Below are 12,873 nucleotides of genomic sequence, written 5' to 3'. Positions count from 1 at the left end.
TAATTTTCTGCTTGTACTGTGGTATCATTCTGGGTAATGGTAGGATGTTGCTCAGGGTTAGGGTCATACCTGCCTGAGCTGCATAATTCAAGAGCTCCTCCATGTCTCTCTTCATGCAGTCCAGGGAGGTACGTCTCAGGTCATTCACACCCACATATACAATGACAGAGTCATATTTGTACCTATTGTTGAGGGACCTGAGTGCATGTGTTATGTGGCGGATCCTGGCGCCTGACAGGCAGCTGACTGTTACTTTCTCTTTATTTAACCTAGTAAGTGGGATATCAGTGTGCCTAACTATCGAGTCACCTATGACTAGTGTGTTGGGCATGCTGTTTTGCCTTGGGGGCTTTGGTTGAGTGGCACGCTGTTTAGGAGAGTTATGTATCTCGTGATTAGAGTTGTGTTGTGGTGGATGAGTGCATTTCTGCCTTGGAGGTCTCTGCTGTTTGGGGAGATTTTTATGGCGAGCCTTCGCGAAAGTAAGTGTGCGGTTTGTGTTTTTATGTGAAGGCAGTGCTGATGTTTGTTCTGTAGGGCTATGTGTTCCATGTGGTGTGGTGCAAGTGTTGACCTTCTCCTCTTGACTTGCTATTCTGGTCTTGGCTGGAGAGTGTGTGACTTCCAATTTGGATATATAAGTGCATCTCTCGCAGGTCTGAGTAGTGGGAGGAGAGGGTAGTCAGTATACATGAGGCAGTTGCTACATTGCCTCAGGATGCCCAAGTTAACCAGGTTAATAGGAGAATGCACAGGGAACTGACCTTTAGACATGCCTGGAGGGGTGGGCATTAATAATAAGTACTGGAGCCATTTCCTTATAGAATGTTTAGTGCTGGTAGCACTTTTGTGTGCTACAATAATTGCTACAAGAAGTCTGGTAAAGTGCTAGACTAATAAGCTAGTAAAAGTGCAGGAGAGAACTAGTAGATTTAAGGGAAAAATTGAAGAGCAAACTTTGGCATTGCTCAGAAGCTTACAGTCCTGGATACAGTGTATCTGGACTAGACTAGTTACGGGAAAGGTGGGAAACAAGCGCAAATGTAGGCTTTTAAACCAGAAAGTTGAAAGAGATGGAAAAACTGCCCAAATGGCCAATATGTTACAATTTCTGGGCCAGAAACCACTCCTCTTGTGGTATATAAGCTACCTAGTGCTTACCACTCCCACTGATAAGCTAGAAGGCTTCCTTCAAACACAGAAAGCCTTGTGGGGGGGGGGGGGGGCTCAGAAGCTTACAAGCAGTCCTGGATACAGCAAATCTATATCTGGACTAGACTAATTACAGGAAAGGCAGGAGACAAGCTTAGAATTTTTTTTTGTATCAGTCTCCTTCTGACTGCTGTTAGAATCACATTCTCTCCTTGCTGCACTCTCAGGGGGGCGTGTCTCTCCTTGGTTTAGGCCATGAAAACACATGGGCTTTAGAAAAATCAAGTGAGTCATGCTGTAATTTCTTATTTTTAGCTAACTGCAGTCTTTGCTCATAAGCAGAAATAGTATCGTAAAGCTCATCTAGTTGATTCTTGAACACATCCGAAGAAAGCCTAATTGACGGGTCATTCTGTAGGGCTTTAATCTCTGCTAGCAAAGTCTCTTCTGGATTAAAGAACTCAAGTAACAAGTGCATATAATCAAAGCTCAAGTTACTTTTCAACGACTGCCATCTCCTTAGCAGCTCAGGATAAGCTACTCCGTAGGTAGGCATAGTCAATACTCACAGACCACGAATCACCACTTTATAAAATAAAACAGCTTCAAAATGCAAGGTTTGCCACTGCAGCCTTTTAAATTTATAGAGTTTACTTTCAAGCTGTTTAAAAGTAGCAGAAAAATTGCCCACCTGTTCACTGCCATTCGTACAGTCATTATCCAAAGCATCACTAGGAATATGAAGCAAGGGATTCTTGCTCACATGTAACGCACACTTCTATTGCTCTTAAGAGGCCTAGGGAGCAGGACTCTTCTGACAAGGAATTGGACTCTGAAGAAGAGTCTTTAGCCTATTTCTGTCAGATTCTTTCTTCATTAGAATGTTTCTGAGGAGGAGGACACCATTAACCCAGATTCTCCCTTTGAAGAGCTTTTCTTTGGGAATACAATTTCTTGGATTGTCCCATTTTTTTAAATGGGACTGTATACAGGTTTCTGATGTCCTGAAGAGGTTTTTTGGACTTCTCCAAATGGGGTCTCCCAAGTCTACTGCTATCTCTCCTGTCCTTACTGCCTTGTTGGACACTTTTTCATCAGCCTCTCAGGCTCCTGACTGTCAGCTCCCAGCTCCTAAAAAACTGATAGATTTGGTAAGGTGCTTGATGATTGTAAGTTTCTTTTCAAATGTCTTTCTGTTGACCCCTTTTTTGTTTTTGTTTCTTCAGACAAACCTTCCAAACTGTTGCCTTCCACTAAATTACTTCCTTCTGACAAGGACAGTAGGGCCATGGAAAGGTTAAGCAAAAAGGTGTACACTTCTGCTACCCTTTCCTTTCAGGCTAACTACCAGACCCATATGACAGATATGTTTTAGCTCTTCTCTTCCAGGCCTTTCGAGTTATTTCTAACCTTCCTGACTCTTAGGGGAAGGTTTCAGCCCTCTGTTTCTTGGGATACTCTTCTCAAGTAGCGCATCATTCTATTAAATGTAGTTATAATGCAGCTGATGATTCTTCTAGAGCTGCAGCCTTTGGTGCTTTGTTAGTACGTTATACTTGGCTTCACGTCCAACCTTTGCCTGATGATATTCAGGCTAAATTGATGGATGCTCCTCTTGACAATAATATCTCTTTAGTTCTGCTGCTGCTGCTTAGCTTTTAAGTCCTTGCAAGACAAGGATAAGGCCTTGTGGGAATTGAAACATATTTTTGTTTCCCATGTTCCCAAGTTTCAGAAGAATTATCCTTCCAAGCCTGCTTTTGTTCATAGATCGTCTTCACATCCTCCCAGTGATAAAAAGGATTCTAGAAGGTCTGCTCTTGCTAAGTCTACTCAGACTCCTACAGCTCAGAAATCTCCTTTTCCCGACAAACCAGATTCTGTCTGACTATCTTATTCCCTCCATCCTCCATCCTAAGTCAAGTTCCTTTATCTCTTCATCTTTCCCTATCTCTTCACAATTGGTTAAGGATCACTAAGGATTCTTGGGGTCTATTCATCATTTGTCAGGGGTGTGACAACCGTGCCCTGGCCCATCAATCAAGGAGCCTCAATCCTCACCACCCACTAACACCAGGGAGGTCGTCTCCTAGAAGAGAAAAGGATAACTAATGCACACAGTGAAGTACAATTTCCCTTAAGTGCACACAGAGATCACAGTCAGTCTGGGGCTGGTTGCTCCCTTGCTCACCAGGTCCCCAATAAGACTCCCCACTGGCACAGGTATAGGGTCCAGGTCTCAGCCTAACTGGGCAAGCTAAAACCACCAGTACTTTGTGTCTCTGCCAAGTAGCTGACACAACACACACACACACTTTGAGATAAGTATTTATACAACTTCACAGACACTGCTGGGAAAGGCTGACACAGATTCTCCAACTGTGCCCCTTTACCTAGACTATACTGTAGTAATTACTGCCACCACCCAGTTAATAATATCAGCTAATAAAAGGCCGTTAAAAGGGTGTCCAATTATTACTGTGCAATATTAATATCCAATGGTAGTATGACTAACAGTCAAGGCTTACTTTAGAGTGGCCTATTACAATAACCTCTATAAATATGCAATGGACTCTAGAGCTTATCTCTACACAAATCAGCCACAGGTAGAAGGTTTTAAAAATATTTAATAATAAATAATTAAAACACAAGACAAAACTACTACACCACAGAGATATCTAAGAGTTCACAGATCACACAGAAACTTAAAATAATACAGTAGGACAGGTCTGATTTCAAAGAAAAATACCTAATTAATCTTTACTAGCTTTAACTATTCCTACAAGAAATCACAGTGCTAAAATGTACATGTGAGCACAAGGCAGAGTGCTGATAAGTTAGATGTCCAAAGTCAAAATGCTTTTAGTCTCTTGTGAGAAATAGTATTTAAACATTACTAACAAGCATGTCTCTAAGGCCCTCCCAAAATTACATCATTGTTTACACTTACGTTTTCTCAGTATTCATATTGCATCATCTTAACACCTGGTCTGGGTTCTCAGGCCACAAACTGCATTATTTAGCAATCTAACACCTCCTCAGAAACTTACAATAATACAAGACATTTCACATGTATATGCTAGCAGAAACCAGAGCAATAAAGCACCTTCCACATCTAAATTCTAATCATAAACTTTAGCCTTAAAACAATGGGCATGAAATCTTCATCCAGCCGCCCTGGGGCCATCTTGTAAAACATTAAAGAGATTCATAAGATCTTTTCAACTTAAAAAGACACATTTGAAATACTTGGCTTGGTTTTCCTTACAGCAGATGGCAATGTTGCAACAATCTTTAAGTTTACATTTTACAGTGTTTTCTTACATTTAAAAACACAAGCCTGTATTTTACATTTATGTATACAGTTGATAGAATTATGTATCAAATTCTATTTGACTAGGCTGGCAGCCATCGCCCATCTCTCCCCAATTGTCACAAGGGGTATTACATGGTATGGAAATCACTTCCTCCTTTTTGGGCATTCCTCAACCTCCTCTGGAACAGCTATCGTTTTTTCTTGATGTCCTTCAGAGCCTTTTTTTCTTGTCACCTTCCAAGCAGTTTCTGCTCCTTAAAAGGGTAAGGGGTTTTATTGCAGAATGTTTTTGGTTCTCAGGAAAGAATGCACTTTGAGACACATTCTGGATCTTTTTCATTTCAACTCAACACATTTTTAAAGGTTCCTTCCTTTCTACTGCTATCCCTTCAAACACTGTTTCCTCTTCTTCTGCCTAAGGCTTTCCTTGATGATCATCGTGCATACAGCTGCAGTCATAACAGATGGGTTATCCTGCCGTCAGGCGGGTCCTCGGTCGGCCGAATTCCAAAGTCTAGGTCCGGCGTCGGTTGTTGTCGCTTCTTCCCTGACATCAGTGCGCCAGGGGTATAAAAGAGGCAGCCAACACCATTTTCTTCCGTCTTTCTTGCCGCACGGTGCCCGAAGCAGAAGCAGTTCGCAAGTGCCGGTTGGCCAGCTCCTGAGATTTATGAAAATATTTCAGCCGAAGTCTTCTTGAAAGCTAAGTACCCCGTTGGGGAAACTTTTCTTGCCTCAGACTGATGTCAGACAAAGTTAATAATTGCATTTCATGTGGGAAGCAAATACCGCATAAGGATTTCCACTCTTTCTGTATACCTTGCTTAGGCCCAGACCACGACATCTTGGCCTGCCATTTTTGTGCTAGATTCAATAAGCGCACTATTAAGCGTTGGACGGAGTTCGCCCTTCACTTTTTTGGCAAAAAATTTAATTATATTATGTCATCGGATACTCCAACTCCAGTTTTGAGCAAAAACCGCAAAGATAAGGACCGACATACGAGGTCCGCACTACCTACTGAAACCACGCTAAGGCCGACTACTGGTTCTCCGGTACTCAGCGAGGCTCCTATGCAGCCCCTGAGTACTGATGACAATGCATTACCGGTGTCTTCAGTACCCGAGGTCGCAGACTCCTCGGCCCCCATTCCTACTACAGATCCCGACGCCACTCCTGGTGGGGAAACTCAGAATTTAGACATGCCTACCATTTCTCAAGGGGTCTTCAGGCCTTGCTCCTTCTCTATTAAAGCCTTCACTAAATCTAAAGCAGCCATGAAAACCAAAAAACAGGTTCCTCAGACCCCCTCTCAAGGCACCATGCCTAAAAAACAGATGCTTAAAATGGCTGAGGATTTGATTACTCTTATCAGGGGTTCTCATCCCCCCTCTGACAAAAGGCCCAGATTAGAGGAAGACTACCCTTCCTCAGATCAAGCTTCTATTACCTCAGAACTATCTGAGGACCAGGATTATGCCTATTCTCCATTCAAAGGCTCTGATGCAGAGGAATCTATTCCCTCGGTCTCCCCCCCCCTGAGGACTTCTCTTTTGGGGAAACCCTGCATACATTGAGGGAACACTTTCACTGGGAAGGCCAAGATTATTCAGATTCCAAGAAAAGGCTCAGGGAATTTCTTCTGCTCCCCCAGCATAGGCCTCTGGCTATCCCTCCTGTTTTAGATATATTGGATGATGTGTACATAGAAGTCAGCCTTAATCCTGATTCTTTGCCACCAGCTCCTGTTAAACCAGACAGGTATTACCGGGTTCCTGATTCTCACCAGTTCCTATATAAAAGCCATACTGCTGACCCAGAAACAGTTTCACAGGGTCCCAAGGGAATTAAGGCCTCTATTGCTAAAAATCCATTACCTTCTGAGAGAGATTCCAGAGCTTTAGAAAGGTGGGGGGAAAAAGGTGTACACCTCGGCCACTTTAACCATGAGGGCATTAAACTGTCAGTTCCATATGTTAAAGTATCAACAGTTTTTGATATCTCAGCTGAAAAGCAAGATGACACAACCAGAACAACCAGATTTAAAAGAGTTGCAGGATTTGTTGCATGATGCAGAGCAAGTGGGTAAACATACCTTGCAGTGTGGTTTTGATGCTTTAGAGGCCTCATGTAGAGCTGCTGTTACGGGGTCTGTTATACGTAGGCATGCTTGGCTCAAAGAGCAAACCTTACCAGATCATGTCAAAGCTAAATTATCAGATGCTCCTCTTCAAAAAGATGTATTGTTTGGTGTTAAAGCTGAGGAGGTGCTAAAGAAAATGGAGGAAAAAGCGAAATCAATGCAAACAGTGAAAGATTTCCTGCAGGTACAGCCTCCACGTTTCAGCAGAAACTGGCCCTCAAAAAATTGGTCCTTTCCAGCCATGGACAGACCTCAAAGGGGCAGATACAGGCGCCCAAGGGGCAGAGTGCAACCTCAAGGATCATTCAGAGCCAGACAGTGGCAAGCACCAACCCCAAGAGGTGGAGAAGATAGATCACAGTCTTTTAGAAAACAGACACAATGACTCCCCCCTACTCCTGCCAAGCAAAGCTTTAATGGCAGCACCTTTGGGCAGAAAATTGACATTATTCTCAAAAAATTGGCATGTTGTAACAAAAGACAAATGGATTCTGGACATTATAGACAGAGGCTACAGGCTCCACTTTCACACCCTTCCAAAAATGAGAGGCATGCCAAACCTGCCACAAAATCAAAGGGCAGAGGCACAAAAACAAGTTTCAGCTCTTATAGACATGAAAGCAATTCAAGAGGTACCTGCAAAAGAACAAGGTCAAGGGTTTTATTCCAGACTATTCCTGGTACTGAGGAAAGACAAAGATTGGAGACCTATCTTAGACCTATCCATCCTAAACACATATCTACAGGTGCCAAAATTCAAGATGCTCACATTACAGCAGCTTCTTCTCATGCTGGGCAAGAAGTCTTGGCTGGTAACATTGGACCTCAAGGGGGCATACCTGCATGTCCCTATCAGACAAGATTGCAGAAGATACCTCAGATTTCTTGCAGGTTCAACCCATTACCAATTCTCTGCATTGCCCTTTGGCTTATCTACTGCGCCCCGAGTGTTTACGAAATGCCTGGCATCAGTAATCGCCTTCTGCAGACTACAAGGGATACAAATCTACCCATATCTGGACGACTGCCTGATCCAAGCGGACAGCAAGGACATACTACTGCAGCACCTGGCGTTTGTAATAAAACTGTTGAACTTCCTGGGATACACAGTCAGCAAAAAGAAATCAAAACTAATACCCTCTCAACAAATAATTTTCCTGGGTGCCAGCTTGGATACAACCACCCAGATGGCCTACCTCACACCAGACAAGCAAGGGCAACTGTCTCAATACTTCAGAAAAATGGCAACTTACACCAGGCTAACTGCAAGGAAAATCCTGCAGGATCTGGGATTCATGGCATCTTGCATCCTACTAATCCCATGTGCAAAGCTGCATATGAGGAAACTTCAATGGTACCTGAAAAACTTATGGTCTCAACACAGCCACAGCTTGGAAACAATTATCCCACTCATTCCATGCCTTCAAAAGGAATTTTTGTGGTGGACTCAAGCTTGCCAAAGAAACACAGGTCTTCCTTTCTGTGTACCTCAAGCAACTCAAATCATCACAACAGACGCCTCAGACTACGCCTGGGAAGCACACATGACAGATCAGTGCATTCAGGGAAAATGGACCCGAAAAGAGAAGCACCTCCACATCAACCAAAAGGAAATGCTAGCCGTGCAAAAGGCTATTATGACCTTCAAAGACCTACTGCACCCAGGCCAGCTATTGATAAGGACAGAAAACACCACAGTGATGTGGTACATAAACAAACAAGGGGGAACTCATTCATACCCCCTGTGCAGGCAAGCCATGACCCTATGGAACACAGCACTGGAATTGCAAATTCAACTGCAGGCACAATTCCTGCCAGGGAAGGAAAATACACTGGCAGACAACCTAAGCAGGAATATGACAGATCCACATGAATGGAAGTTGTATCCTCAACTTTTCACAAAGATAACTCAGGCATGGGGACAGCCAGACATAGATCTCTTTGCTACCCACAGAAATTGCCAGTTGAAAAAATTTTGTTCAAGGACCTATCATCCACAGGCCTGGAAAGTGGACGCACTTTCCCTCAATTGGGCAACATTGACAGTCAATGCCTTCCCACCTCTTCCTCTGCTGCCCAAAGTTCTATTAAAAGCCAGAGCAGAGAGGCCAAAAATGATTCTCATCGCTCCAGACTGGCCAAGACAACACTGGTATCCGCTCCTGAGGAGCCTGACACACTCCCCACCATAGATCCTACCTCTAGTCCCTCTTCTGTTGTCCCAGCACAACTACAAGACCCTTCACAGCCATCTCAAAACTCTAAATCTAGCTGCATGGAGAATTCCTTGATTTCCCAACAGTTTCTCCTCTCCAAGGAGGTGCAGAATGTCATCTTGGAGGCCAGAAGACCTTCTAATAGAAAGGCTTACTCCGCCAAATGGAAACGATTTTATGCCTGGGATCTCGAAAAGGGACAGAATCCTTGGGTAATAAATATACCTCAAATATTACAGTACCTAGCTGAGATGTTAAACAATGGACTTTCCTTCTCCTCCATCAAGATCCACACTTCAGCCATTTCTGCACAATACAACACAGATCCTCCATTATTCTCTCACCCTCTCTTAAGGCAGTTCTTCAGAGGCGCAAAGAATTTAAACCCCCCAAGGAAACCACCAGTCCCTGCTTTGGACCTCAACTACGTATTGGAAAAGCTGACCCTTCCTCCCTTCGAGCCAGCTTCTTCAACAGAGTTACAGTACTTGTCATGGAAAACAGCCTTTCTTCTGGCTATCACCTCAGCAGGCAGGGTTTCGGAGCTACAGGCCCTCATGGCTGTGCAACCATTCATCATTTTCCATCAGGACAGAGTTTCCTTACGAACCAATCCTACCTTTATGCCAAAGGTAGTATCCAGTGTAGCTTTGAATCAGACTATCCACTTACCTACTTTTTATCCTAATCCACAAAACAAAGGGGAAAGACTACTACATTCCTTGGACATTCACAGACAACTACGTTTCTACTTGGACAGAACAAAGCCATTCAGGAAATCTGAGCAACTCTTTGTGTCCTATGCTGTAGGTGCTCAGGGAAAGGCTATTTCCAAACAGACAATTTCAAAATGGATAGCCCACTGCATACACTTTTGTTACTCATTTCATGGAAAAACTGTGCCTGCAAGCATCAGACCCCACTCCACCAGAGCCACAGCTACCTCTGCAGCCTTCCTCAGGGGGGTCCCTACCAAGGACATTTTGGAAGCAGCCACCTGGAGTTCAGTGCACACTTTCTCCAAGCACTATCACCTCCCACTATACTCAAAATCTAGAGCGGGTTTTGCCACAGCAGTCCTGCAGGGCATCCTAGCCCCTCCTAGTTCCACTTAGTGCCTGCCACCCTTACTTAGCTTTGGGATTCTACCCATCTGTTATAACTGCAGCTGTATGCACGATGAACATAGTACAGTTTTGTACCTACCATAAATGTAGATGTTCGAGTGCTCATACAGCTGCTGTCCAGGTTTCCCTCCCTCCAAGCCCTCTTAGGACAGGCCTTATGACAAATACTTCTCATATAACCTTTTTGGGGTATTCTTTTATGGTGTATTTGCTTGCAACTACTGTTTTTGATTTATCAACATTGCATCTTTGCATTACATTATGTTTGCCTTCCTTCTGGGGGCACCTGACATCTGGGGCAAGAAAAACTGAAGAAAATGGCGTTGGCTGCCTCTTTTATACCCCTGGCGCACTGACGTCAGGGAAGAAGCGACGACAACCGACGCCTGACCTAGATTTTGGAATTCGGCCGACCGAGGACCCGCCTGACGGCAGGATAACCCATCTGTTATGACTGCAGCTGTATGAGCACTCGAACATCTACATTTATGGTAGGTACAAAACTGTACTTTTCTCTGGGTCTCAAGGATGCCTGTTTCTATATTCCCATTCATCCCCATTTTAGGAAATGTTTGCATTTCTTTGTTTCTTCCTTGCTCTGCCAGTTCTCTGCTTTGGCCTTTGGCCTCTTTACTGTCCTATGGGTCTTCCCCAAATGTCTTTCTCCTGTGATTGCTTTTTGCAGGATGAGGGGGATACAAGTCTTTTCTTGCCTAGATGACCTGTTCATTCAGGCTTCCTCTCCAGAGACCCTGCTCCAGCTAATCATGCTACTTGCCTCTTGTAGAGCTTAGGGTTTACAGTAAAGTTCCAAAAACCTTCCTGACTGTTTCTCGGGGTCATGGTTTTATCAGATGCAGGCTCCAGACCATTCCTATACTGGCATTCCTGCTGCATCCCAAGGCTTTGACTCTTATTGCCTTTTTTCAGGCCCTTCTTCCTCTGTTCTCATTTACAGCCTGGGAGTTTCTAGGGGCTCTGGGATAGATGGCTTCCACCATTCCCATGTTTCCTCTAGCCAAGCTTCATATGAGAAAGCTACAATAGTTCCTAAAGTTAGTCTGGCTTCAACACTCTCATCCTTGGACTCATGGACTTTCAGTTCCTCTTCTTCCATGCCTCAGGCTAGAGCTTCAGTGGTAGATTTGTCAACTGTCTCTCAGCACAAGGCTTCCCTTTCAGCCCCCAGTCCCTTCTCAGGAACTGTTTTCAGGTGCCTTAGACCTGGGGTGGGGAATTTCTTTCGGCTCTCTAAAGGGTCAAGGCCTTTGGTTCTTTTGTCAGAGGAAGGACCATAACAACATCAATGTAATGAGAGCTCTCCTTCTGGCTCTTCAGGCATTCCAGGGCCTATCAAAATATTTACAGACTACCACAGTGATGTGGTACATCAACAAAAATGGGGGACACAGTCTTACCTCTTGTGAAGACTAGCTCTTCAGGTTTGGGATCTGTCTGTCCAGTATCAGGTGACTCTTATATGTTTATAGATTAGTACTAAGCTAACTGCCCTTGTGAGCCATTTCAAACCTAGCCAATTATCCTTTGTGAGACACAAACCCTGAACCTTGTGCTTGTAAGGCAAACACCTTAACCATTAGGCCACCCTCCCAACCCAATTTTTAGGCTGTTTATATTCCTTCAGAGCAACACATTGTGCCAGACCCTCTGAGCAAGTCCATAACACAGATTATGAATGGATGCATCACAGAGATGTGTTTCAGGACATTGTCCACCAGCAGGGTACACCTCAGGTAGATCTGTTTGCCTTCTCTCTGAACAGACAGCTTCCTGTCTTTTATCAGAGTCCTATGTCCTCTGGCTTGGAAGGTGGACATCTTCTCTTCTTCTTGGAAGGATATGTTTCTTTATGCCTTCCCTCCTCTCATACCAAGGGTGCTGTTCAAGATAGAATAAGACTCTCCCAAGATCTTATTGGTGACTTGATGTGCTCGTGCTAAGTCTTTTTGCCCAGATAGCATCGGTTCCATCTTCTTCTGCACTTAGCCAAGGGCAATTGCCACAGGTTACCTCACAGGGTAGACCTACTCACACAGGGGTCTCTCATCCATCCTCACTTGTCAACTCTTCAACTGACACAGTGAGTAATAGGGTTTTGATCCCTTTCTAAGCACCTTTTTTTCTGAGGATGTTCTTTGGGTTCTGCAGGAGGCCAGGAAACCCACTTCCAGGAAATCTTATTTGTCCAAATGAAATAGATTTTCTGTTTGGTGTCTTACTCATAACCTTTCTGTGGAAGGTGCTTTGGTTCTGTCTTATTTGTGTGAATTGTGGCATGTTGGGTTGGCATACTCTTAAGTTAAAGCCCACCTTTCAGATATTTCTGCTTGTCTGCTTTTGACTCCTTCTTTCCCCCCTAAATTTGATGTCAAATAATTCCTTAAAGACATTCTTCATTTTAGACCTCCCAGGAAGCCTATTTCTCCTTCCTGAGGCCTTTATTGACTCTGGTTCCTTTTGAGTCTGCAGCTTCAGCTTCCTCACAGCACTGTACTTGGAAGGCTGTTGTTCTTTTGGCCCTTACTTCAGCTAGAAGGGTGTCTGAGCATCAGGCCTTTATGGCTGTTCCTCCTTTTTTAGTTTTTTCATAGGGACAGGGTGTCTCTTCATACTAATCCATATGCCCAAGATGGTTAAAGAGTTGTTTCTTAATCAGTCTGTTAATTTGCCCACTGTTTTTCCTTCTCCGCAGTCTGCTAGTGAGAAGGTTCTTCACATTTTGGATTTGCACAGACACTCGGATGTTATTTAGATAAAACTGAAGCCATTCGTAAATCTGTGCAACTTTTTGTTTCTTTTCATTCTAGGTCTCTAGATTTGGCTGTTTCTAAGCAAATAATTTATTCTTGGATATCTAATGCCATTTTTTTTTTGTTGCTCTTTTCATGGGAAAAGCCT

The 12,873-nt window shown here is 43.8% G+C and overlaps 1 protein-coding gene across 1 annotated transcript in view; it reads left to right on the top strand.

Annotated features, from left to right (window-relative positions):
* The window catches only part of PPIL4 (peptidylprolyl isomerase like 4), a 614,262-nt gene that overhangs the window by 166,817 nt on the left and 434,572 nt on the right, over positions 1–12,873 (top strand). The window lies entirely within an intron of this gene.

Source organism: Protopterus annectens, chromosome 1.part0 (genome assembly GCF_019279795.1).
Source record: "Protopterus annectens isolate FY-2018-M chromosome 1.part0, PAN1.0, whole genome shotgun sequence".
Lineage (NCBI taxonomy): Eukaryota > Metazoa > Chordata > Ceratodontiformes > Protopteridae > Protopterus > Protopterus annectens.
This window is presented reverse-complemented; position numbering and strand designations above follow the sequence as displayed.